Source organism: Ceratotherium simum, chromosome 16 (genome assembly GCF_057802395.1).
Source record: "Ceratotherium simum simum isolate JZ-2026a chromosome 16, ASM5780239v1, whole genome shotgun sequence".
Taxonomy (NCBI): Eukaryota; Metazoa; Chordata; class Mammalia; order Perissodactyla; family Rhinocerotidae; genus Ceratotherium; species Ceratotherium simum.
Window position 1 is genome coordinate 50,269,384 of NC_141915.1, and position 24,079 is coordinate 50,293,462.

Genomic DNA, 24,079 nt, shown 5'->3' on the forward strand with positions numbered 1-24,079 from the left:
GTAGAGGCTATAGGACCAGTGGCCTATTAGGTGTGGGAATGGGGAGAGACAGGTCAGCATGCAGAGTGGCTGTCAAGTGTAACTAGCATTTCCTCAGGCCTCACTGGCTTCTTGGTGGAAATGAGGGTGTGTCATCAGTTCCCCAACTGTGTCATCAGTTCACTGGCTCTTGTCTCTACCTTCTATAGGACAACCCACTCCCTTCACAGCCTTCCCCAGTAATGACTGGAGTCCCTGGAAATGCCTCACACACGCAGGGACCTGCCTTTTTGGGTATGAGCACATGCTTGTTCGGAGGCCCTTGAGGATGCTGCTTCATTACTGCCAGGACTGCTGGTGTCTGTTGTGATGACACCAAAGTGTTTTTTTCCCCAATACTTTCCTGTTTTCATTGAAACGATCATTTACGTTCCCTCTGATCTTGTGTTAACGTGGTGAATAACATTGTACAATTTTTTTATGGAGGTGAAATTCACATAAAATTAACTTTTTTGTTTGTTTGCAGCACCATATTTGGGTACTGTATTTGGGTACATTAATAGGTATTGATTTAACACCATTGTGACCTCTCTTGAGACAGAGCAACCGAAAAAGAAAACTCCAAAATGTGCAAGGGCAGTAAATATCAAACTTTCTGATCTAAAATGTATAAATATAAGATATCAGTCATTTCTGGAAACATCTTGAGAAAATCTGGCAACCACATGTCCATGGGCGGGTGTCTGGTGTTGACAGTGTTTTGGAAGATATCACCTCAGTCCAGCACAATTGTTTTTCTGTCTTTTACCGACACATGTTTGCATATACTGAACAGCCTGGGGTCCTTGGCATGTGGATGAAAACCCTTCTTTTCACAAGAAGAAACCTCAAGCTTGCCAGCACTGGTGAGCCTGAAGGTGCCAGTGTCTTTACGCTTTCATGAACAAACAATGTCAACAGCCTCTGGCCGCGTGAGCTGATAGGAACAGTGTGAAGACCAACCCTGGGTAAGAATGCAGTTTAGGTAAGATGTGTATGGATCCATCCCAGAGTGAGGAGATTCAGTTGATCCCGAACATGGCATAATTCTTCTACATTCTCCACGTCACAATAGTCAGGTTCTGCAGACTGCTGTGGTGCAATTACGTGGCTAATAGTGAATTCATTAGGCATCAGTTTTCCACAGAGTATTTCACAGGTTTCTATTCCTCTCACTGTTAGATTCTTCTTGCTGCAGAAATTAGCGGCAAGGATCTTTTGATAAAACTAGACACTGCAGGGGCCTGCTCCGTGGCGTAGCAGTTAAGTGCGTGTGCTCTGCTGCTGGCGGCCGGGGTTCGGATCCCGGGCGCCCAGCGAGGCACCACTTGTCAGACCATGCTGTGGCGATGTCCCATATAAAGTGGAGGAAGATGGGCACAGATGTTAGCCCAGGGCCAGTCTTCTTCAGAAAAAAGAGGAAGGATTGGCATGGATGTTAGCACAGGGCTGATCTTCCTCATACACACACACACAAAAAAACCAACTACACACTGCAGTCCTTCAATCACTAAATTCTGAACAGCGCTTGGAGTAGCAGCTGGTTTTAAGGCCTCCTGTTTAAGGCCACAGGAGGAGAATGGCTATCGTAATTGATTGCATCACTTTTGTTGGGCTGATCTGCAAGTACGTTCAGCAAAGAATTGTTCTGTTGTGTGGAACAGTAGGACAAAGTGGTCCCATCAATCTGTTCCAACAGCGCTGGGGGTTCCTGGCTTCACAGCTGACCTCAGGCTAATTCTTGCTTCTTGAGTTAATCTTTGAAAGACAGAAACTGCTCCGATTCTAGCTGCTGCTAGCGCATCTGAGCAATCTGCATCCTTTCTGCCTCCATCAATCTCTGATGCTCCAGGTTTTTGAGAATTTCGGCTTTATATTTGATCGTCCTTTTGCAAATATTCTTGGTATTCCATGTTATATTTCTTTAAAAGGTCCTTTTTCAATTCACCTGTTCTCAAGAATGCAATCTCTTTCAGTTTCTCCATAATATCTTGCTTTTCGGGTACTGCACATTGCTGGTAATTTCAATGGCTGGGAAGCTTTTCTACAAACAAAGTTATAAGTTGATTATAAAGAACAAAGCCATTTTCCAAGTTTCCTTCTTCCAAATACACAGCCGCCCTCCTCTCCATGTCTACTGTGGGTCTAAGCTAGCGGATGAATTTGCAGTAAACGGCTGCTCCACGTTGTCCTGTCTACAACATGAAGGTGTTCACTGTTTCTTCTCAATTCCTTCATCATGCTACTTCAATCTAACCGGAAGTATAGTGGACCATAAGGATTAGATTACAGGTTTATCATAAAATGATGTAACTCCAGAACAGCCAGATGGAAGAGATGCACAGGGCAAGGTATCCGGGAAGGGGCATGGAGCTTCCCTGCCCTCTCCACATGCTGCTCTCCCAGCATCTCCACATGGTCACCAACTTGGAAGCTCCAAAAGTAACCTTTTTAAGATGAGCAATTCAGTGGCATTTAGTACATTCACATTATTGTGCAGTATCACCTCTACCTAGTTCCAAAACATTCCCATCACTCCAAAGAAAACCCTGTACCCATTAAGCAGTTACTTCCCATTCCTCACCTCCCCGCGTGCCTGACAATCTGCTTTCTGTTTCTACAGATTTACCTATTCTGGGTATTTCTTATTAATGGGTTTATGCGATATGTGACTTTTTGTGTCTGGCTTCTTTCACTTAGCATAATGCTTTCGAGGCTCATCCGTGTTGCAACGTGTATCAATATTTCATTTCTTTTCCTTTTGTTCCTTTTTTTTTTTTTTTTTTTGGTAAGGAAGACTGTCCCTAAGCTAACATCTGTGTCAATCCTCCTTCACCTTGTACATGGGGCGCTGACACAGCATGGCTTGATGTGCAGCGTGTGGGTCTGTACCCAGAATCCAAACCTGCAAACCCCCAGCCACTGAAGCGGAGTGTGTGAACCCAACCACTATGCCACAGGGCCTGCCCCTTCATTTCTTTTTATGGCTGAATAATATTCCATTGAATGTATATACCACAACTTGTTTATCCATTCATCAGCTGATGGACATCTGAGTTGTTTTTACCTCTTGGCTGTTGTGAATAGTGCTACTATGAACGTGTGCATCCATATAATTATCTGAGTACCTGTTTTCAACTCTCTTGGGTATATACCTAGGAGTGGAATTGCTGAGTTATATGGTAGTTCTATGTTTAACTTTTTGAGGAACTGCAAAACTGTTTTCCACAGAGGTTGAACCATTTTACATTCCTATGCCAATGTACGAGGGTTCCAATTTCTCCATATCCTTGCCAACACTGGTTATTTTCTGGTTTTGTGTTTTAAAACTACTATAGTGTGAGGAGCCGGCCCTGTGGCATAGTGGTTGAGTTTGGCATGCTCCGTTTTGGCAGCCTGGGTTCACAGGTTTGGATCCTGGGTGCAGACCTACACCACTGGTCAGCCATGCTGAGGCAGCAACCCACATACAAAATAGAGGAAGATTGGCACAGATGTCAGCTCAGGGCGAATCTTCCTCACCAAAAAAAAAAAAAAAATTACAAAACAAACAAACAAACAAAATTACTATAGCCATCCCTGTGGGTGTGAAGAACACTGAAGTTTTATGCCATGCTTGCAAAGTGGCAAACTCTTGAGATATCCAAGTAGTGCTGGGTCTCCCAGCACTTTCACCGAGCCAAAGCCATGCCATATCCTCAAGACTCCCACACCCATTCTGTGTCACACTCTGACACCTGGGCAACAAAGCTTTGTATGATACAGAAATTTGTTCATCTTCAACACGTAAAGCTCAAATGTGAGTCCATGGAGACAGGTCAAGGGATCAATATCTGAAGCAGACCCTGGGCTGCCCTCTCTGTCCTGTTCTTTCCATTTTTATCTTTTGTTCTCCTGGCTAACACCCCTTGATGCACCACTAGTTCTTCAGATATGGTGGGACATAATCGCATCCCAGCTTCTCTTTAGCCAGGAGTTCTCCACTATGCAGCTTTCCCAGTAGGGTGGAGAGTGGGGCCAATCACACAGCTGATACAGAAGGACAAACGGCTTTGGTAACCAGAACCTTGGGTTCCTTTGACTGTGAAGATCCTGTGTGACATCAAAGAGGGAATGCCTCAGAGGCAGTTGATGTCTATATCCTGGGCATAGGGTAGATACATGGGATTGAGAGAGATCCAGAATCATTGGTGCAGAGGCAGTAGCTGAAGCCATGAGAGGAGGTAACCTGTAATGGAAAATGTGTCAGTTGGTGAAGAACTGGAAGGAAATGTCCTGGTTTGCTGTTTTGAGTATTCCTTTAATTTTAGGAACACTATCAGAAAGGAGGCTGGCTTGTGGGCTGAGCTGGCTGCAGCAGCTTTAAGTCAGTCACACATTGCCGATGAGTGAGAGCCGCGGTTATAAATGGAAATGCGAACTGGCAGAGGCTCATTGGCTAAAACTGAATGCACAGTTTATTTTGGTACCTATTATCTACACGATCTCCTATTTTCCTTATTGGTTGCAAATAAGCACAGGGAATAAAAAGCTAGCATGTTTTCCAAAAATGTGACTGAGAGTTTTCCTGGCTGCATATCTGAAATGGGTATGATTTAGACTTTCCATGATTTCTCTGAGGTCAGAAACATTCTTTGGTGGGTTTCTAATTTTTTATGGAAGTTTGGTTCCAGAGGCTATTTAAAAGCCTTTTGGAAAGATATCAAGTGGACAAGAAATATCTTAAAGTATTTAAAGTGGCTATTTCCTAGGCCCTCAGTTCTTCTCTCTCTGCTTTCTCCCCAGGGATCTGTCTCACAGGTGGGGGTTTAAGTCAGCCTCTATCTACAGATGACCCTTGTCTGACCTCACTCTCTGGAATGCTCTGCCTGCCTCTGACTTTCATCCCAGAGCACATCAACACACACTTCCGCTGGTATTCCTGATGGGATCTCTTTCTCTTGAGCCCTTGAGAGAACCCTGCTTCAGCAATTCCTAGGGAATTCTGGGAGAGTTGTTTGTTAAAAACAGATTTATCCCACATCAAGGACAAGAATCACTTTTTTTGCACCATTTTCTGCATTGACTGTTTGCATGGTAGGCTGTGACTTTCCATTCTTCTTTTCTCCAAATCCATGAACATAGTATAGATTCTTAGGTCCACTTGACCTAGGTGTTTAATTTCCCAGGACCACACAGCCCAATTCCTTCCACCCCCAGGGATTCTTAACACATTAGCCTAGGTATTTCCTTCAAAGCAGTATCACAACCTGAAATTATCTTGTTTGTGTATTTGTTTACATGTTTACTATCTATCTCTTCCAACTAGCTCTGTTAGTACTGACATAGAACCATCTATAAGATATGTTGTTATATGAAAAAATAAGTTAGCAGCAGGTCTATTTCTATTTAAAAATGTATGTATTAATGTGCACAAGTAACTAGTTTCTTCCATGAACTCGATGGCAGGACAAGCAGGAGATAGTGTATTTTTCTGTAGTTACAGTCTCCTCCTCCCCCATATGTACACTTTGAGGTCTGGTATGGGCAGATCTACTAACTTTTCAAGTCCTTCCAGAGAGTAGAAAACTTCCCTCTCACAGCCAATTCAAAACCTCTGAGCTCCTCTTTTCCTCTTTCCCCACCTCCTCCTTCCCATTCCTCCTTCCATCTTCTAAGTTGGAGCCAAGACATGGCATTAGCAGGTGAGGAGTGACAGTCATCAGTGACACCTCTGGAGTTCTTTTTTGCCTGACATTCTCCCATTAGGGTGGCTCTCCAAATGCCTGGCCCTCTCATGGGCCCCATTTGTGGTTATTCAGAGGGCTCTCATGGGACCCTCTGCATGGCCTGGTTCCTGATTTGGGTGATGTAGCAGACCACCTCGTCTTCTTCCCCTAGTGCCCATCCACAGCCACTTTCTTCTGCTGCACTGGCAGGTGGCAGGTGGGGCCCTTCAAGATGGCTCCAGCTCTGATAACGCCTACAGCCCCTGTTACTCCAGGAGCTCATGAATCCTTACCTTGCTATGGCTGGAGTAGAGACTTCCACGCTGCTACCCTCTCTTCTTACCCTGCTGGTAGGAAGCAGAGACTAGGCTCTATGTTCACATCTTTCCCTCCCACATTCTAGGGGACACAGGCCAAACTCCCAAGAACTTTCCTGCACTCTCTGTTCAGGCATACTGGGATGAGAGTCTTTACAGGCCAACAAAGCTTCCAACTAGAGCCAGCTATGTAATTGGCAGGTCCCAGTGCAAAATGGAAATGCAGTGTCCCTTGTTCAAAAAGCAGGAACAAGTCCTGTTAAAGGCACTAAAATATAGAGTTTTTTCCTTTACAAATGTTTTATTACTTATAAAACATAATGGAGATGAGAGAGATTCATGAGTATAAACACAAACTTACAAAAATAACATTTTGGTGTCACAATTTTATATAACACAATAATTTGTTAATGTGATATCTTGATCAATCATTAGGTTTTTCTGGCTCACTTTTCTGAAAATCCATTTATTACATCATCATATACGATACTATTAGCAACTTCATTTTTAATTGGTATAATTGAAAGTGATGTCCACTGCTCTTGGCAAATGTCAGACTGTAAATCATTTTTAATTTTGAGAAGGATTATTCTGCGGATGCAAGTTTTGGTTTCTTGTACGACCTCTACAAATTACAAGAGATGTCAGAGGAAATATTAAAAATGTCACTGTACGAATTTACATTTGAACTTAAATTCAGACTTATACAGAACTGATTAGTATGAACAGACAGAACTATTGACCTAGCTGCTGATCTATCTGTCAATCTACCAATCAATTGACCTATCTCTCTTGGATATGCATTATTGATATCTGGAAAGATCGAGAGAAACAGAAAATGGTAATTTCTGGGTTTCTTCCCATTCCCAACGCTTTGGAGATTGGGGAAATGGAGTAGGAGGGAGCTTACTCTTTATTTGTATAATTTGCCACTGTTTGACTTTTTAAACATATGTATGTACTAATTGTTTAATTTTAAAACTTGTTAACAAGAAAAGGAACTCTTAAGAAAGAAATGCATATTGACTTACAATCTCAGTACTCAGTTGCTCATTGGTCATGTTTTGATTCTTGCTAATCTTTCTAAAACCATTAAATACATTTTTATATTCATTTTACATTATACGCACCTTTATATAGGTTAGCATCTTCAATTCCAAAACGTTAAGCCTGGAAAACTTCCAAATTTAGAGCACTAAGTCAGATCCACTCTGCTTTTTCTTGGGGCTAAGTGTTCAGAAAGGCAGGGAGTCAGCTGTCATTTTGTGGCTGTTTTTAAAAAGATGAGGTGTGCTTCCTAACGAATGAAGAGGATGCCAACAGGTTATTTCCTGCCTTGGACATGCCGTGCGTGTGCAGGAGGAGTTGAAGGCTGGGTGACTTGGACAGCGGTGCCCCAGGGCCTGCTTGATCTCCGGCCGTCTGATGTCACACACAGCGAGAAGGCTGGCAGCAGACAGGCAGAACCACCTCCGGTTGCGTGATGAGCGGTCAGCAAAGCAGGATGCCAGGTGGTGCCTCTCGCAGCTCTCCATCAAGATTTCTCAAGCAGCTTATCAAACAAATGCCAAAGAACACCAACATTTGAAATCAAAACACCCGCGTTTTCCTATTTGCTTGAATAAGTCAATAAAACATTTAAAAAATGTCTTAAATTCTAAAATCTAAATTGGATTTATTTCTATAATGGAAGTATGGCTTAACATTCAAAAATCAATTAATACATTTAATGTAATTTTAACATACTGATGGGTGAAGGGGAAAACGTAGTCCTCTCAATAGATCTCTTAGTGGATTGATGAATTCAAATTCATTCATGATAAAAATCCTCAGCCATCTGGGGATAGAAGGGAACGTCCTTAACCTAACACCAAAAACTTCCAACAAATAGCATACTTAATGTAGAAACATAGCAAGAATTTCCTTGAAGTGAGGCTTGTGTGCCCTGTGTCTCTGCACAGCAGTTAAATGGACGAATTAAATCTTCAAGGGTCAATAAAATTTCAAGAAACATAATATTGAGCAAATAAAGCCGATAACAGAAGGATGTGCACAGCAGGAAACATTTCCTTTAAATCCTGCTTTAGCTCAGCCTAGCCATTTCGATGCATATTCTTTTCATTGCTGCTCAGGTCTAAATATTTTCTAATTTCCATTATGGTCACTTACATATATATATACACATATATATATATATTTTAAAGGAACATTTTAAAACTTCTAAACATGTCAAGTTTGTGTTGTTGTTGCTGCCATCTTTAAAGTTGATTTCAAAATTGGCAGAGAGCATGGCGATGTGATGTCGATTTTTTGGTTGCTTGATCTGGTTGACGCCTACATTGTAGCCTAATGCATTTGTGTGCTTGTGGCCTGGTCAATTCTGGTAAACGTCCTATAGCATTTAAAAATAATGTGAGTGCACTAATTGTTGGTGCAGAGCCCTCTCCATATATCCATTAGATCAAGACTTTAAATTACGTTGTTCAAACCTTGTCTCTTGCTAATGCTTTGAGTTGCTTCATCGAACAAATACCAGGAGATAGTATATCAAAAATCCCTCACTATGGCTATGAGTTGTTGCTGTCATATTCTACTCAGCATTAACAGGCATTTGTAGCCAGAAGGGTTTCAGGATATTTAGTCTGTCACACTGCGGGGAAGAGAAGTCTCCAAGAAAGATATTTTGGGGAGGATAGATAATACATGCTCATGGCTCAAAATTTAAAAGTACTGAAAGGCATGTAGTGAAGAGTAAGTCTTTGCCCCTCCTGTGGGCTGTGACCACCCAACTTCCCTCACAGGGGGCAACCACTTTTACCAGTTTCTTGTGAATCCTTCCAGAGATGTCTGTCTGTCTGTCTGTCTGCCTCTCTCCTTTTCTTCTTATGTTACATGGATGTTACCATAGCATATGGACTGTCCTCCGTTCTCTACCTTGTTTTTAATCTTTTAGAGATGTTCAGTGAAAAATCTCACCATATTAGAACATTTAGGGTTGGCTCATGTTTTGAATGGCTGCTTTTTCTATTGTGAGAAAAAAAAATCTTTTTATACTGTGTATCATTTTATATTATATATCATTATACATTATAAATATTGTTATATATCTTTATGTATTATATATTATCTAATCACCCCTGTTAATGGATATTTGTAGTGTTTCCAATGAATATTCCTGCCCCTATATCTTTCTTATGTGTATCTGGAGAAAAAATTCCTATGATAGGTCAAAGGTATGAGCATCTTACTTTTTTCTGGATGACTCACCAATTGTCTCAAATCATTTGTTGAATAATTCATTTTCCGCTCATCTACTTGAAATGCCATCTTTATCATGAGTGAGATTCCTACATGTGTTGGAGTCTATTTTGATACTTTCTATTCTGAACCCCTGATTTGTGTGTGTGTGTGTGTGTGTGTATTCATGTGCCATACTTTGTAATATATTAATATCTAGAGGGGCAGTGCCTCCTCATTATTTTCCAGACTGTTCTTAATTATACATTTTTTCCGTATGAGTCTTAGAATTAGTTTGTTTGCTTTTGCAAAAAAAATCAGACAAAGCATAAAACAAAATATAAAACTTTGTGGAGCTGGCCTGGTGGCATAGTTAAGTTAAGTTCTGGTTAAGTTAAGTAACTAGTTAAGTTCACGGGCTCCACTTTGGTGGCCTGGGGTTCGGATCCCCGGCGTGGACCTACGCACTGCTTATCAAGCCATGCTGTGGCACGTGTCCCACATATGAAGTAGAGGAAGATGGGCATGGATGTTAGCCCAGGGCCAATCTTCCTCAGCAAAAAGAGGAGGATTGACAACAGATGTTAGCTCAGGGCTAATCTTCCTCACACACACAAAATATATAGATATATAAAACTTTGTATTTTTTATTAGTTAAATTTATAAATGTGTGTAGGGGACGTCAATGCGGTTGTGATGTCCTAAATGGTGACATGCCTTTCCATTTGTCCAAAACTTTTTTTGGGTCTTCAGTGGTGTTCCTAGTTTTCTCCATGTGGATCTGGCATGCTTCCTGTTAAGTTTATCTGTAGGTCCTTCGTGTCTTTGTCACACTGCTACATATACTTTCAGACCATGTGGTTAGTTATGTACATGTACAGAACTGTTACATCTTCCTAGGATATTGCTCTTTTATCATTATGTAATATCTATCTTTATTCCTAACACATTAACGGTTTTGTCTTAAACACTGTGTTTTATTTCCAATGTTAATATAGCTATGTTAGCTTTCTTTTGGCTAGTATTTATGTAATGTATCTTTTTCCATTTTTTGCTTTCAGCTTTTTAATGTCATTTTAGGTATACCTCTTGTGTTTTGTTTATTGAGATATAATCGACATATAACATTACATTAGTTTCAGGTGTATAACATAATGATTCAATATTTGTATATATTGCAAAATGATCACCACAATAAGTCTAGTGAACATTCATCACCACACATAGTCACAATTTTTTTATGATGAGAACTTTTAAGATATAATCTCTTAACAACTTTCAAGTATGCAATACAGTGTTATTAACTATAGTCACCATGTTGTACATTACATTCCCATGACTTATTTATTTTATAACAAAAGGAAGTTATACCTTTTGACCCTCTTTACCCATTTTGCCCACCCCCCTGCCCCCCACCTCTGGAAACTACCAATCTGTTCTCTGTATCTGTGAGTTCTTTTTTTTTTTTAAGACTCCACATGTAAGTGAGATTATACGGTATTTGCGGTATTTGTTTTTCTCTGTCTGGCATTCACTTAGCATAATGCCCTCAAGGTCCATCCATGTTGTTGCAAATGGCAAGATTTCCTTCTTTTTTATGGCTGAATAATATCCCATTGCATGTACATGCCACATCTTCTTCATCCATTCATCTATTGAAAGCATCTTAGGTCGCTTCCATGTCTTGGCTATTGTGAATAATGCTGCAGTGAACATAGGAGTGCATATACTTTGAATAAATACCCAGAAGTGGAATTGCTGGATCATTTTTAATTTTTAATTTTTTAATTTTTAATTAAAAAATTATCTATTTTTAATTTTTTGAGGAACCTCCATATTCTTTTCCATAGTGGCTATACCAATTTACCCCAGAGATATCATGATCCTGGGACTTTTTAAAATGTTAATTTATGAGTTCAAGGGTTCCCAGATAACCCAGCTACTATACGCTCGAGGCCCAAACCCACTTGCATTACAGGCTGGAGGTTTCCGTTTCTTGGCAGAGATTTTCCAATTTGCCAAGAACTCAGAGGAAGACAAGCTTCTTTGCCTTCCTGAGCTACTGGGTAGTTCCCCACCTTTTTACTTCGGGGCAGAACTTCAAAGACTTTGGTTTTATGAGGGGGTATTAGTTTCAATTCTCTGCCTCACGTAGGTCTAAGTTTTCATCTCTTGTGTCTATGTAGGCAATAAAATCTAAGCCTGTCATTTACCAGGTCTAATAACCATGTCTTTCCCTACCCACTTATAGCATCAGCTCAATCCCCTGTAGGTCTGGTTTCAATGTCCTTTTCATTTGTGATTTCTATCTGCCTGTGCCCTGTTTTTGGCTCCTAAGGTTTCCCTTTCTTCCCGAAGAGCTTAGCTACTCATTAAAAAATTCTTATATTTGATTTAAAATTTCCAGGTGATGATAGCCAGAGATTTTCCTCTTTATCAGTCTTCTATCTTGTTAGTTACTCATCCAGTCAGCCACTCATTCATTTATTCATGTGATATTACTTAAACACCTAATATGTGCTAGGCACTGGTGGTACAAAAATGACCGGAACGTATAAAAACCAATAGCACCACACACACACACACACACACACACAAGTGGTAACTATGTAAGGTGATAGATATATTAATCAGCTTGATTGTGGTAATCATTATAAAAATAGGTATACTTACATCAAAACATCACATTGTACAAGTCATGTATATACAATTTTTTATTTGTCAATCATATCTCAATAAAGCTGGAAAAAAAAACCCAGTGGAAGCTTGAGTTGACAAGGAAAAATTCTTGAATGGGGTGGAACTTAAGCTAAGCCATGTAGATTAAGAGAAAGGAGACTGATATGAATTGAGTGCTCAGTATGTAGTAGGCACTTTTCTAGGTGCTGGGGTACAAAATGGAAGGAAAGCTCTACCTTCAAGGAGTTTATAATTGAGTGGGTAGAGCCAGAGCCAGACGAGGAACCGGATCATGACAGCATGGCAAGTGCTGTGTGTTCCAATGGGTGAGGCGCAGGCTGCCAGGGGAGCAGCGGTCTTCAAGGAGAGGTTTGAGTCGAATTTTGAAAGATGAGCAGCAGTTAGCAGGATGAAGCCGTAAAGAAAGAGACTGACAGTTCTGACTGCATTCAATTTAAAACTTATGCATAAAAACAATAACGGCTTATATTTATTAAGCATTCACTATGTGCCAGCTATAGGTTTTTCACAGATGGCCCTTATCAGATTGAGGATGCTCTGTTTGGGTCAGTTTGGGAAGCTCATCAAACTTAGCAAGAAAGGGCTGATAAACAGAACAGCATCCTGCGCCATGATGCAGAAAGCAAGAAGAGCGTAGGTGAAGTCTCAGATCCTGGGGACAATCCAAACTAAGAAAATGTCCCTGAATTCGTCATGAAATTAAATGTAGTGATTCACTGGACAATGTTAAATTTAATTGTTCAAGGCAAAGTTATATTTGCTCCATTCACTTTAAAAATAAATTAATTTTCTACCACAACAGCAAAGCCTAACAAATTAACAGTCTAGTTTGTAAGAGATGCCTGGGACATATAAAGACATCACAGATGTATCTGTTTTACCAGGGACTCAGAGAGCAACCTGAACTTGTATGATTTGCTGGATTCAAGGGCAGACTGTGGGCTCTCTTTCTGCTAATTAGATTATTTTACCCACCAAATCATCTTGGAGAAATCTTGAAAAAAGCAGTAGTTTGTGCACATAGTACTATTTGTCTAGAATTAAAGGTAAGCTCAACACAGATGGAGAGTAGGAGACTGTGACTGACTTTACTTCCACAAAGAGCTGAATGCTCTGTGACCTCTAAAACCAGCTGTTTCTGTACAAGGGTATTATCCTAGACCTCCGGGTCACTCCATGTCCTTGGGTTGTATTGTAATAACACAGCAGTAGGTTTGCTTTGTACAAGAGAGAGGGCAAAGTAAAATGGAGAAGATATCTGTTACTTCTAGTGAGTTAAGCCTTCTAAAAATATTTCCCTTTTAGTGACCATTTGTCATTTTGACCCTTTGATCTTTTACTCTGGAAATGGGACCTTTTAAACTCTACTAGTTCCCTCCCCGTGTTTGTAAAACAGTGATAATGCTGAACCACAGAGGCAGAGACTTCATTTTGCATCCACAGCATTTGGAGATGAAGGTTTGTGGTGAATAAAGGAGGAAACATTCAATTATTCTTGCAAAGCCTGAAGAACTACATTTTCTTCATTTAAAAAAATTGTGTTCATTCCATTGATTATAAAGAAACATACTTGAAGCCCAATGATCAAGTCCTACGGTCCGTAACATGTTTAGTGATTCGGTGAACTGTCGATTGATCAAAATGAAAGAAAAGATTCTCTCAGGAACCAGCCAGCTTTGCAACCAGTTTCACATTAGTCAGACTGATGTTTGGACTAGGCAGAGAAGACCCCATGAGATTGTGTAATGTCTGCATGGTTATGGAGTCTGAAAGCATAAATGGCGTTCCAGGGTACTGTGCCATGAAGATCACTGGGCTGGAGTCTGCTATAGTGTCAGGAGGCACAAGGTCTTGATTATAAGGAGATTCTTCTCTCTCTTCCTCTTCCTCTCCTGCTTGTCCCTTCCCCCTCCTTCTCTTCGTCCCGTTCTTCCTCTTCTTCCTTCCCCTCTTTTTCTTTCTTCTTCTTTTAAATAAGCTTTCCCCTTTCTTCTTCATACTGTAAAAATAAATTACGCTCACTGTAGAAAGCAGCAACATGGTGCGGCTGTGCTCTTGCTCTGGAACCAAACTTGAGTTTGAAAAAATCTGGTCCCATTGCTGAATAGCTGTGTTACCTTACAGAAGTCACTCATCTAATACACCTCAGGTACCAGAGCGTTAATGGGTGTGTTAATGCTAGTTACCTCCCAGAGCGGATGTGTGAATTTCATAAGACATTCACGTACACACATATGTGCCAGGCACATAGTGAGAGCTCAAAATATTGTTTTCTTAATAAAAATGAGAAAATATAGATAACTAAAGCTACTTATCATTTGACTGCTGGGAAATAAACTTGACCTCCAGGTACATTTTTACATTCTAGAGTTTTCAAACAAAGGCCACGAAACTGGTTAATCTATATTTATTTGGCCTGACATGATGCTATGTAGTGAGAGCATATACTTATAATTTAAGTCAACATTTTCTGACTTCCTCCTGTGCTAATAATCTTTCCAGTATTCATTTATTCATCACTGTCTCATTCAAAGATTTTTTTTGCACCTTTTATGTGCCAGACTACTCTTCTAGGTATTGGAGGCACAACAGTGAACGACAAAACAGAAACCTTGCTCTCATGAAGCTTACATTTCTGTGTGTGTGTGTGTGTGTGTGTGTGTGTGTGTGTGTGTGTGTAAGAGGGAGAGAGAGAGGAAATAAACAAATGAATGAAACATATATACTAATGTCAGGTGGTGATAAATGTGGAGTAAATGGGAGCATGGGGGGTAGTATTGGAGGTGGGTGGAAGGTTGCAATTTGAAACAAGATGATCAGATGGCATTTGAGCACAGATCTGAAAGAGGTGGGGCAGCGAGCCCTGAGGCTGTCCGGGGAAGTCAGTGTTTCAGGTGGAGGGAACAGCCAGCCCTGAGATGGAGCTGGCCCTGGCTTGTTTGAACAACAGCAAGAATGTCAGTGTCACTGGAGAAATGTGTGAGCAGGAGAGATCAGGGCTGAGATCAGAGGCTGGCCATGGCCAGATGAGAGGGGCTTGTAGGACATTGCAAGTCTTCTCTGCCCCATTTACAACCTCTCTGGCCTCTTATCTGCTTTGACCAATGAAATGCAAGAGAAACGGATATGTGTTCTTCTTCCATAGAACTTGAAGAGCTGGCACGTGCTTCTCCAATATTTCTTTCCCTCTGCCACAATGTTCTACAAAGAGGTCACTTTTGAAACCTGAAGTCTGGTGTGGAGACAACATGGAGCTAAATTTCAGACCACCTTGTGGATGTGTGGTGTGAGTGAGAAATACACTTTCAGATGGCTCTTTCTCCAGCCTGTTTCTGGATTGGACTTGTCTTAGAGTTGTATTTGCAAGGCACTTTGTACAATATTTTTAAAAGTCAAATTATTCATATCGAAAAACTAAGTGAGGAGAAGCTCCTGGAATATTTGAATCCACCCCCTACGCACTCCCTGATCTTCTGTAGCCAAGCCTTGGAGGGGTCACTGCCTCCATCATAGCAATAGATGCCCAATTTTTCTCTCTGCCAAACTATTCTCCACACTGAGGACAAAGTCATTTTTCAACATGCAAATTTAATAATGTCAACTTCCTATTTAAAGTCCTTTAGTGGAAAAAAACAAAAATATACGGAGAGTTTGAAAGGACAGAGCATCAAAAATATTGGAAGGAAATTCTTCACAATGTTATGTGATAGTTTCTGGGTGGTGGGATTGTGGGTGATTTTAATTTTCGTTTTTGTAGCTTTCCATATTAAAAATGTAAAAAAAGCAAACAAACCACATAGTCCAAAAAAGAAAAAAAAAGCCCTTTACTGGCTCACTATTTCTAGTCATGGCAGATTAAAGACGGCCAAGGAGCTCTGACACTCCCTCCGTCGAGAGATCAGCTTCAGTGCCCTTTTCTTGGGATGTGGGGTGGCCAAAGTCATTTGTTTGACCAAGAGAATGTGGCAGGAAGGATATTCTGGGACTTCAAGGTTAGGTCCTAAAAAGCCGTGCAGCTTTTGCCTGGCTCTCTTGGACGCTCTCTGGGGGCTCTGGGCCATCATGGAAGACGTCTGTCACCTTGAGACTCCCATACTGCAAGTGCTCCAGTCAACAGCCCCAGCGGGGTCCAGTCTTAGAGCCCTCCCCACCACGGCAGCAGACATGTGAGGGAAGCCATTCAGGTCCTCAGACCAGCCCATCTTCCAGCTGAATGCCACCCAGCGACCTCAGACAACAACACGTGGAGCAGAAGAATCACCCAGCTGAGTCCTGCCAAAATTCCTGATCCACAAAATCATGAGATGCAATGATCGCTGCTTTAAGTGTTGCCTTAATTTGTTAGGTGGTGATAGACAACTGGAATTCCAGTAGACAAAGACAGGATTCTCAGCAGGGCTGAGGTCCTGCCAGATTTGGTCCTACCTTGCCCCTCGTCTCTCATGCTTCCCCTTCTACTGTGCTCTCCTGTAATCTCAGACTTCTTACAGGTTCCTGAACCCACTATGGTCTTCACCCTCTGTGCCTTTGTCCGTGCTGAGCCTCTTTTTTTTTCAACAGCTTTATTGAGGTATAATGAATATACAAAAAAACTACACACACTTAATGTGTACAATTTGATGAGTTTGGACATATGCATACACCTGTGATGCTATCACCACAATCAAGGTGACAAACATATCCATCACCTCCAAAAGTTTCCTTGTCTCCCTTTGTGTGTGTGTGGTGAGAATGCTCAACATGAGAGCTACCCTCTTAACAAATTTTTAAGTGCACAATATTGTGTCGTTAATTCTAGGCACAATGTTATACAGCAGATCTCTAAAACTTACTTATCTTGCATAACTGAAACTTTATACCCATTGAGCAACAACTCTCCATTTCCCCCTTCCCCAGCCCCCGGCAACCACTATTCTATTCTCTGCTTCTATGAGTTTGACTATTTTAGATACCTGATATAAGTGGAATTTTACATGCTACGTGAAATAAGCCAGTTTCAGAAGGACAAATACCGTCTGATTCCACTTCCGTGCTGGCCCTCTTTTCTCGTTTATTCCAATTACCTGGCCTGCCTCGTCTCATCCTTATTCTCATCCCTCTGTCCTCACCTCTCTACCACACTACCAACTCCTCCATCTCCCTGTTGGATTCCTGCTCATCTTTCAAAATCCGGTTCTGATGGTGCTTCTAGAAAGACTGACTTCTTCTCCACCCCCTACCCCATAGGGTTCCATGTCTTCTCTTTTGTGCTCATGTTGTACACCGTACCTGCGTCTACTGTGTTCATCTGCCCATCACGTTTGTTCCCCCGTCCATCTCTTCTATTAGTCTGTGTATTCATTTCCTATTGCAGCTGTAACAAATTGCCACAAACTTAATGCCTTAAAACAAACAGATTTATTATCTGGAGTTCAAGAGGTCCTAAATAAGTCTCACTAGGCTAAAATCAAGGTGTTGGCAGGGTTGCATTCCTTTCTGGAGGCTCCAGGGAAGAATTTGCTTTCTTGATTTCTACGTTGTCTAGAGGCCGCCCCCATTCCTTGACTTGTGACTCCCTTCCGTCTTCAAAGCCAGCAATGGTTGGTCAAGTCTTTCTTGTATTGTATCACTCTGACATTGGCTCTTCTGCATCCTTCTTCCATATCTAAGGACCCTTGTGATTACATTGGGACCACCCAGAAAATCCAGGATAATCTCCCTATCCTAAGGTCATCTGATCAACAACCTTAATTCCGTGTGCAAACTTAATTCCTCTTTGCTATATAATATAACATATCACAGGTTCTGGGGAGTAGTATGTAGACATCTGTGGGGGCCATTATTCTGCTGACTACAGTCTGTGAATTCTTACAATACAGAGGCTGTGACGTATGCATGACTCTCCCCCAAAGTATAACCGAAGCCTGCTACATAGTAGGCACTCAATAATAGGTATTCCAGGCTATAGATCTATGAATAAGATGGGAGATTTATCCAGAAGAAGTTTATATACTACAGAGCAGTGGTCAGCAACCTATGGTCCACCAATTGTTTTTGTACAGCTTGCAAGCTAAAAATGAGTGGTTAAAAACAACTCGAATAATATTTTGTGAAATGTGAAAATCACAAAGATTCAGTTTTAAGTGTCCATAAATAAAGTTTTATGCATTGTCTGTAGCTGCTTTCATACGACATTGGTGGAGTTAAGTAGTTGTGACAGAGCCCATCTGGCTGCAAAGTCTAAAACAATTACTCTCTGGTCCTTTATGGAAGAAAAATGCTGATCCTTGCTCTAGACATGCACTGTCCAATAGAACTTTTGTGATATTGAAAATGTTCTCTATCTGTGCTGTCCAATATGGTAGCCACTAGCCACATGTGGCACTCAAAATGAGGCTAATGCCACTGAGGAACTGACTTTTACTTTTTTAAAATTATAATTGATTTCAATGTAAAGAGCCACCATGGCTAGTGGCTACTGCACTGGACATGTCTGCCCTAGGAGAAGAGATGAAGGTTGTGAAGATGCTGATAATGATGTGATAGTTCACCATGTTCCAGGAGCCATGCTAAGAGAATCAGGAGGACACTCTTATAATTCCCATTTTACAGATGAGGAAACTGAGGCTCAGAGAGATTAAGTGACTCGTCTAAGGTCACACAGCTAGTGAGTGGCAGAGGTGGAACCCAGGTAGGTTGACTCCAGACCTGTCACTCTAACCATTAGGCTATACCACCTCAGTGAGATAAGACATATATGTTTTGAATTATAAAATGTAACAGAATATGCTGAGTGCTATGAAAGAAGTGAACACAAGGCAGGGAAATAAATGAGGGAAGAACATCTGACCAGGGAGGAAAGAGACATCTTCCTGAGCGCCAAATATCTTAAGCTGAGCTTTGACATTTGGGCAGGGTTTTGACTGATAGCCATCGGTCTGTAAGCTAGGAGGATGCAATGACCTAGACAAAGGTGTGGCGTTGGGCAAGTAGAGGGGCGTTAAGGGATTGGAGAGCAGTCCGGTTTGTCAGAACTTCACTAGCCAAGGGCCACACAAATTCTCTTGACAGATGGGTGTGCTTCCTCTGTTCTGTCAATAACGACCGTGTAAATGACCTTGTCTCCCTTTTCGCCTTGACTGGAAGCTTAGCGTCAAACTTGAGCTTAACTAAAGCAACAGTGGGAGAAGCTTACAGCTTGAATATTTGTGTTTCATCTCCCATCTCTCCTACCCAAGCTTGATTTCTGCTCTAATTTATGTTTTTTTATCTGATCTGAATATTTATTCTTATTCATGTTTAACATAATTTTATTATATGCTTATTTATTGTAATTCTCCTTCAGTCCTTTTGTGAATGTGTCTGGGTGTAAATAACAAAGTAGGTTCCACTCAGGTGAGGATCTAGGGTGGATGCAGGAGGATAAGGCTGAAAAGATAAGTTGGTGTCAGGCACTGGCTGTGAGGCTCAAGCAGGCTGGTGGGTGTTTCCACTTTGAAGAAATAGCCCTGAGCCAGCAGGTGCAATCCCTATGCCCTTTTCTCCTGGAGCCTTGGCTGGCATCCCGGCAGCTCCCCACTCAGCTCTTGGAAACCTGGTAATTGACCCTAATTCCACCCCATGCTCCCGCCCCCTCTGATGTCTGTTGGCGTCTTCTTCCAGCGTTAACTTCCAAACATCCTTGGTTTCAGTCTTGTTGTTGGCATCAGAGAACACATTGGCATTCTATAATCTTTCTAAAGCACACCCTGACCAGGTCCCCCCATCCTTGAAGGGCTTCAGTTGCTCTAAGGTGAAAGCCCAAGTTCACGAGCTTGGCTGAAGGTCCTGGTTCACACCCCAGCTCTACCTCTTCCTAGCTACATGACCTGGGCAAGTTACTTAACTTCTCTATGCCTCAGACTCCTCATCTGCAAAATGGGAATAACAATAGTGCCTACCTCAGCAGGTTGTGGTGAAGATTGGCTGAGTTAACATATGTACAACATGAGAACGGTTCCTGGCACACAGTAAGCACTCTCCACGTGTGGGCCTCATTGTTATAAACTCTTCAAACTCATCCTTTGCCAGTTCCCCTCCCTCAGTCTCTGGTTCCACATGTCCTGAATTACTTGCAGTTTCTCAAATGCCCTCCAGCCTCTTCCCTCTTCCCTCTGGGTGTTTTGCACATGTTTCCTATGTCTGAAAAGTGTCTCTTCCCCCTCTTCACCAACTCTTCCTCATTCTTCTTGTCTCAGTTTAGATGCCACTTCCTCTGGGAAGCCTTCTCTGCCTACTCTCCACCCTCCCTTCCCCATGTGTGTTTTTCTGTCTTTCCCCCTAGAGACCAGGGACTGTGTTTGGCACACCCTTGTAGGGACTATCACAGTTCCTGGCAGAGTAAGTACACATTAAACTGTTATTGAGTGAATGGGTGACTGCCCTCAAGTCAAGGCACAGGGTAGACAAAAAACGTAGGTGTTAGAATTATGCAAATCTGAAATAAGATGATATAAAGTTCTGGCTGCATAATTTCAAAGCTGGAGTGAATTCTAAACTCTGTTTATCCTATTGCCACTTGGTGGCGCCACTTTAGCTAGTAAGCAACAATACCCAGCAGCCTTCCTCAGAATCAGTTTTAAATCACGAGAGAGGTTCAGGAATTTGCGGTTTGCATAAAATGCTAACATCGTATTCTCCTGACTAGGGCTGAAGAACAAGCTAAGGCTATTGATGGATGGGAGAAAAATGGGGAAGAGCAAGGAAATGCTGGGACAGGACCTTGGACTGCATCAAGGCGGTGGGAGGATAAGGGTCTGTGAGAACCTGGGGTCATGGCCAGGAGGCCCGCTGCAAATCCGGAATGCCAAACTCAGTTCAGAGGGCAGGGGTGTCATGGAGGCAAGAGAGAGAGAAAGGAGAGGGATATAAGTAGATCAGACCAATTCAGCAATAAGGGATGAGGAAACATTCAGAGGCGGGGCGCCGAATTCCATCCTGGGATCTAAATCTAGGAGCAGGCAGGGCTGGGGCAGCAAGTCAGGATCTGGTCCAGAAGCACCAGCCAACAGGGCTGCTTATCAAGGCTCACCAATAACCATCATGAAGACTATCGCATATGGAATGTTTATTTCAAGGTGGAGAAAGCACACAGGGTTTCTCAGTGTATGCGTTGGAAATTTTTCTATGCTTTTCTTCAGCTTACAAAGGAGAATTTTTGTGTTGGTCGTCTACAGTTGAGATGACCACTGTGCTGTAGAGTGCTGAGTTGTAAGTGATGGCCACTGATCAGAGTGCCCCGCTCTGGGCTGCCACCTTCAGGCGTGGGTGGATCACGGTTGGTTAAGGTGTGGCCAGCCTGCCTGGGGCACACAGTTGTGACTTTTGACTGAGTGACCATGGTCACTCTCTTATGGGTCTTGGACATGAAGACTGCACATTAATTAATAGGTCATTTCCTAATTATTCAAACATGACCCCAGAGATTTTTATATTGTTATTTTCCAGGACCGGGTAAGGGACTTAGCCAGAATTCTCATATGTAAGCAAAGAAACAAACTCTAGATGATCTAAATAGAAAAGGAATTTATTGTACGTGTATTGGGTAATTCACAGAACTTCTGGGAAGGCATGAGAACCAGGCTTGGGGAATGTGCCTGTTGGGGACAACACTGAGTCACGCTGTGGAAGTGGTTGGGTAAGGACACTATTCAGGATTCACTCCATGCGATGTGAGTAGAAAAGCAGTTAATGAAAACAATGCAGCCTTGACATTCTGTGTATTTCCCCTGTGCCTTTTGATACAAGTTTCAAATGAACATTAAGCAGCCTGACAGCTTTGTGATTATTTATTCTCTAATCTCTTGCTGGCTGGTCAACGCTAATGAGTGCATGGCGAGAAACAGCTCTGAGCATATTCCCCCTTTAATGAGAGATCAGAAGTGTCCTCGTGGATTCCAGACGCCACCTGTGCATGAATTGCCCCGACTCTTCATGTCTCACTCTATCTCTTGGCTGCATCTGTCTCCTCAAGACACTTGTTTCCTTGGTTTCTATGACCACTCTCTCCTGGCTTGCTGTCTGCTTTCTAAATGCTCCTTCTGTCCCCTTCTTCCCTTTATCCTCTCATTCTCAGCCCTCCTCATGGTTCTGTACTCAGCCATCTTCCTTCTCTTTTTTTCTCTCGCTACACCCTCTACCGGAAGGGATTTCATTCACTCCCATGGCTCTGTAATTAATAAGCTGATGATTTCAAAGCCCATAGCTCTCTCTTGAACTTCCGACCAGCAAGCACCTAGACAGCTCCTCCCGGATGTCCCACGGCTCCTCAAACTCAACACATTCCAAACTGAACCCAGCACCATCCCATCCACCCTTGCTGCTCCTCTTGTATCCTCTGAATCAGTGAATGGCAGCAGCATCAATTCATTGTCGGGGTCAGCAAACTAGATATCATCCTTGAGTCTCCTCTCCTCCATATCTTCCATATCACTCCCTAGGTTCTGTCAATATCTCTTGAATCTGCCCAGCTCTATTCATCTGCATTAAAGCTTGTTTAGTTTAAGCTATCATCACCCCTCACCCGGATCACTACAAGAACTCCTGACAGTTGTCCTGCTCCAGGCTCCTTCACACTCCCTGCTCCTGTCTTTGCTTCACTATAGGCAGAGTGATGAAGAGTGTGCTTGGCCACGTCGCTTCCTTGCATGTGACCATATGATGAATCCCTGGCGGCTCTAAGAAAAAAATCCAAACTTTGAAGGCAGTGGTTGTTAAGCCGCCACTTGTGGGTTGAATCTGGCCCCCTACCTGTTTCTGTACAACCCATAAGTTAAGAATAATTTTTACATTCTTAAATTGTTGAAAACAAAATGAAAAGAATGTGACATGTGAAAATTATACAAACTTTATCCAAAATATACAAATAACTATTAAAACTCATCAACAAGAAAATAACCCAATTAAAAATGGGCGAAAGATCTTAACAGATACCTCATCAAAGAAGATATACAGATGGCAAATAAACATATAAAAAGTTCCTCAATGTCGTATGCTATTAGCGAATTGCAAATTAAAACAGCAACAAGATACCACTAAACATGTAATAGAATGCCTAAAATCCAAAACGCTGACAGTAGCAAATGCTAGTGAGGATGTGGAGCAAAAGGAACTGTCATTCATTGCTGGTGGGAATGCAAAATGGTACAGCCACTTGGGAAGACAGTTTCTTACACAACTAAACATACTCTTACCATAGGATCTGGCTGTCATGATCTTTGGTATTTACCCAAAGAAATTGAAAACTTAGGTCCACATTAAAACCTGGACATGGATATTTATGGCAACTTTATTCATAATTGCCTAACTTGGAAGCAACTAAGATGTCCCTAAGTAGGTGAATGGATAAAAAAACTGTGGTACATCCATACAATGGAATATTACTTAGCGCTAAAAAGAAATGAGCTATCAAGTCATGAAAAGACATGGAAGAACCTTAAATGCATAAAGGCAAGTGAAAGAAGCCAGTCTGAAAAGACTACATACTGTATGATTCCAACTATCTGACATTCTGGAAAAGGCAAAAAACTATGGAGAGAGTAAAACGATCAGTGGTTGCCAGCAGCTTGGGGGAGGAAAGGAGGGACAAATAGGTGGAACAGAGTGGGTTTTTAGGGCACTGAAACTATTCTATATGAAACCTGTCGTTATACAATTGTCAGAACCTCTAGAAAGTCAAACACCAAGAGTGAACACTAAGGTAAACTATGGACTTTGGTTAATAATAGCACGTCAGTATTGGCTCATCAATTATAACAAATGTACCATACTAATAATAGAGGAAACTGTATGATGGGTGGGGGTGAGGTGGTGTCCGGGAACTCACTGCACTTTCTGCACAGTTTTTCTGCAGACCTGATATTGCTCAAAAAAAATAACGTCTATGAATTTAAAAATATATCAATTTCAAATTTCAGTGTTTCTAAAGTGTTTTTGGAACACACCTACACCATGCTTGTACATATTATCTATGGCTGTTCTTGTGCTACAATGGCCAAGTTGCCACAGCGGCCAGATCACCCACAAAGCCTAAAACATTGAGTATCTGGCTCTTTACAGAGAAAAACCCAGCCGAACCCTGGC

At 41.8% G+C, this 24,079-nt stretch overlaps 1 pseudogene; it reads right to left on the reverse strand.

The window, feature by feature from the left end:
* Nucleotides 1-754: 754 nt before the first annotated feature.
* LOC101390417 (AMSH-like protease pseudogene) lies at nt 755-2,863 on the reverse strand (annotated as a pseudogene).
* Between the last annotated feature and the right edge of the window lie 21,216 nt (nt 2,864-24,079).